Source organism: Triticum urartu, unplaced genomic scaffold, assembly GCF_003073215.2.
Source record: "Triticum urartu cultivar G1812 unplaced genomic scaffold, Tu2.1 TuUngrouped_contig_6828, whole genome shotgun sequence".
In the NCBI taxonomy this organism is placed as follows: Eukaryota; Viridiplantae; Streptophyta; class Magnoliopsida; order Poales; family Poaceae; genus Triticum; species Triticum urartu.
The window spans coordinates 377-4,494 of record NW_024117621.1 but is presented as its reverse complement, the minus strand read 5'-3'; the positions used below and the strand labels follow the sequence as shown (position 1 = coordinate 4,494).

Below are 4,118 nucleotides of genomic sequence, written 5' to 3'. Positions count from 1 at the left end.
TGGATTCTCTTCAGCGTGACCTTTCTAAGCATGTGAGCAATAAAAGGTTATTGGTATTCCTTGATGATATGCGGGATGATGCCTTGAAGGAAAATGGGCAGTGTTGGAAGAGGTTTTGCGCACCTTTTAGGAATGTCCGAGGGGGAAGCATGATTTTGGTCACTACTAGATGTTCGGAGGTTACTGAGGGGGTGCGGACAATGGAGCCCATTATCTTAGATGGTCTAAAAGGTGATGTCTTTTGGAATTTTTTCAAATTGTGCGTGTTTGGAGATGGGAGGTCTGAGATTGATCCTGAGTTAGAGCGCATCGGTAGAAGTATACTTCCTAAATTGAAGGGTTCTCCTTTGGCCGCCAAAACTTTGGGACGCATGTTAAGCAGGGACCTTCAAGCATCCCATTGGAATTCTATACTTGAGAGTGAACTGTGGGAGTTGAGACAAGAGGAGGCCGACATTTTTCCGGCCCTTCAGTTGAGCTACATGCATTTACCATTCTATTTGAAGCGATGCTTCGCATTCTGTTCTGTGTACCCCAAAGATTACAAATTCTAGAAGGCACACTTAGCTGAAGTTTGGGTAGCGGAAGGCTTTGTGGAATCTCAAGATATTGGCTGTCAGTATTTTGAAGACCTTGTAACACGGTCCTTCTTTCAAATGGTTCGTGGTGGATACGTAATCTCTGACCTATTGCATGACCTGGCACAAAAAGTTTCAGAGCACGACTGCTTCATTTTAAGAAATGATAGTTGCTTTGATAAAGTCCCACAGGAGCATGATTTGTAATGGGCCACTGATGTACTAAACTTTTGCGTATGCGTGTGATTTCTTGTGCCTCCACAGATGAGTTACCAGATAGTATTGGCAACTTGAAGCATCTTCGGTACCTTGAAATCTCCAGAGATTGTGCTTTGAAGAGGATTCCTTCAACTTTCCGATGGCTATATAATCTGCAGATTTTCTATGCCAAGAAATGCAAGCTAGAAAGACTGCCTAGTGACTTTGGTAAGTTGATCAACTTACAGAAATTTGAATCGGATGGATTGCCATATTATCCTGGGTGCCGTATGCGTGTTAATGCAGCAGATGGGCAGGGGCAAAGAATAGTTAGGTTAATGAAGAATCTGAACCAATTTCATGGCTTGGAGATCACTCATGTTGGCATGCTAACTAAGGATGATGCAGCAGAATCAAAACTGAAGAATAAGAAAGACCTTGACGAGTTGAAACTGAAATTTAAATCAGATGGGTTACCAATTTCGTCATGGTTTTCAGGCTATCCCGAGTCTCAGTTCATGCAGGACAATGAGATAGACATGCTTCATCAGTCTCAAATCATCCAGGACAATGAGATAGAAGTGCTTCAATCTCTGCAACCTCCTATCAGTCTCAAGTCTCTGTTCCTCCAGAATTATGCTGGTGTCTCGCTCCCAAGCTGGTTTCGGCAGCAAAACATACCAAGCTTAGAATCACTTACTTTTAGAGACTGTGTTGGACTCAAGAGCATATCATTGTGCATGATCTCACAGATTATAGGCTTAAATCTGATACCTGCAGTGCTAGTTCACAACAATAATGATAGTGTTGGTATGTTCCTGTCCCTGACAGATGTAGCCATTTATGGGTGCCGAAATTTATCAACTCTCGACCATTTTCTACTACCAAAGTATGTACCAGCCATGAAGAGAATAACAATTGGAGGTTGCAAGAGGTTAGAATCAATACCAACAGAAATGTTTGGGGATTTTCATTTTCTTGAAGAACTGAGCATGACCTCTTGTCCAAAAATCTGCTCCTGAAGATTGGTATCGCCATCCCTTAAGAAGCTCAGACTGTCTGATTCTGCTCTCTTTTACAGCATCGAGTGCCGCTCCCTCACCCACTTTCATCTATCAAGTGAGTTTGTCATGTCCATCCAACTACAGATGTGGAGTCTTCCAGCTCTACGGGAGTTGCACATTCTGTGCCGCTCTCTTACATCTATTGGAGGCTCCACTAACCTTTCCCTTTGTACCGGCACTGGCAGCATTAGAGCATTCTCATCCCTTAGTGTCCTAAGTATTTCACATTGTGATGAATTGTCAACCCTTGATGACCTCCTAACACAAGAATATCTACCTGCTATTGAGGAAATTGCAATCTGTTTTTGTGGGGAGTTACTGTCCCTGCCAGGTGAAAGCTTTGGGAGTTTTCCTTATCTGAAAGATCTGCGGATTGACAACTGCAGAAGCCTCAACTGGCAAAGGAGATTGGTGTTGCCATCGTCTCTGCAAAGGCTCAGCTTACAATATTGTGGGGATATGTCTTCATCTGTTCCCAGCTGCCTTAATAATCTAACGTCCCTCGTCTCACTGACAATGAAGGGATGCCAGGGTATAAGATGCATTCCAGGCGACATTTGGCGCTGTGATCTTACATCACTTGAGTTGTTGGAGATTCGGGATTGTCCAGACCTAGTTTCAATCGGTGGAGCAAAGGCAGTTGAGAAAATACAGTCAGTGTGGATATGTGGGTGTCCAAATTTAAAGGGAATATCAGGGATCCTGAGAAGGTGCAGCAAAGGTACGTGTTGCCCGCTCAGCTTTTACTCCGCATGTGTTCCAAATTCATGGCATACTGAGAAAAAAAGGTAGAGTATGTATTATGCAGTAAAAATCCAACTTAAATCATGCTGGACTTGCTTGTTGATGACACCTTTCGTGTATTGTATGTCTTGTTTCTGCTTGTTAGTTCCAATTCAACACAAGTCAAAGGCTCAGCTTACAATATTGTGGGGATATGTCTTCATCTGTTCCCAGCTGCCTTAATAATCTAACGTCCCTCGTCTCACTGACAATGAAGGGATGCCAGGGTATAAGATGCATTCCAGGCGACATTTGGCGTTGTGATCTTACATCACTTGAGTTGTTGGAGATTCGGGATTGTCCAGACCTAGTTTCAATCGGTGGAGCAAAGGCAGTTGAGAAAATACAGTCAGTGTGGATATGTGGGTGTCCAAATTTAAAGGGAATATCAGGGATCCTGAGAAGGTGCAGCAAAGGTACGTGTTGCCCGCTCAGCTTTTACTCCGCATGTGTTCCAAATTCATGGCATACTGAGAAAAAAAGGTAGAGTATGTATTATGCAGTAAAAATCCAACTTAAATCATGCTGGACTTGCTTGTTGATGACACCTTTCGTGTATTGTATGTCTTGTTTCTGCTTGTTAGTTCCAATTCAACACAAGTGACATTTTGAGGAAACTCGCTAGATGTAATTAAGAGTGTTGCTGTGCTGCGTGGGTTTAGTCGAACACTATATTTTTTTTCCCAAATTTGCTTTACCGACCATGTGTTGTTTTTCTTGAAGGATGAGTGCTACTAAATGACAAGCGAGCTCGAACCCATGGCTGCATTGCTTGGAAGTTGGAAGACCCGGGGATGGCGAGACTTGGTGCTGCACTACTTACTTGGTGCAGCTGATTCTCCCCTTGATTCTACTATCGCGATCGATATTTGCGCTGATAATTAACTTGTAATAAACGATGCAGAGTCACCGTGGGTCTCTTAAGACATGTTGTACCTATATGTGTTTGTGTGTTTTGGTGCATATTAACTCTGGAGCATGATTACCTGCCATGCCTCAACATCCGCGTGTGCATGATTTTTAACCCTTGTGTATTTTTCTGTTGCCAAATTTTCTCTACTGACCATGTTTTGTTCTTCAAGGGATTATATATATCCGGTAGCTGCATTACATGGAAGGTGGAAGGCCTGGGGACAGCAAGACGTCATGCATTCGTCTCGGCAGCTCTATCCTTATCTGTGCCCACTTCTTTTGTTCTGAAAAAGATCCATCAATATATAATTCCTCTGCAATCCATATTCCTGTTGCTTACTACAGTATCAGTTTGCAGTTTGCACAATTGGAGTAAACTTGTTGTAACTTATGAAACGACAGAGAGTTCATTATGTGGGTCAACTTGTTGTTACCACTGGCGTGCCAGGTATGGGGCACAAGAGATTAGACATGATTAACTATCAGGTTTCCATATCCAAGTCTGCTAGGGCCTAGGAGTCTAGTCCACCATATCTCTAAGCCATGTTGTACCTGTCTGCATTTTTGTGTGTTTTGTTGCATC

The 4,118-nt window shown here is 42.9% G+C and overlaps 1 pseudogene; it reads left to right on the top strand.

Moving 5' to 3' along the window:
• The first annotated feature begins 774 nt into the window (after positions 1 to 774).
• Positions 775 to 3,647, top strand: LOC125531130 (annotated as a pseudogene).
• The last annotated feature ends 471 nt before the right edge of the window (positions 3,648 to 4,118 follow it).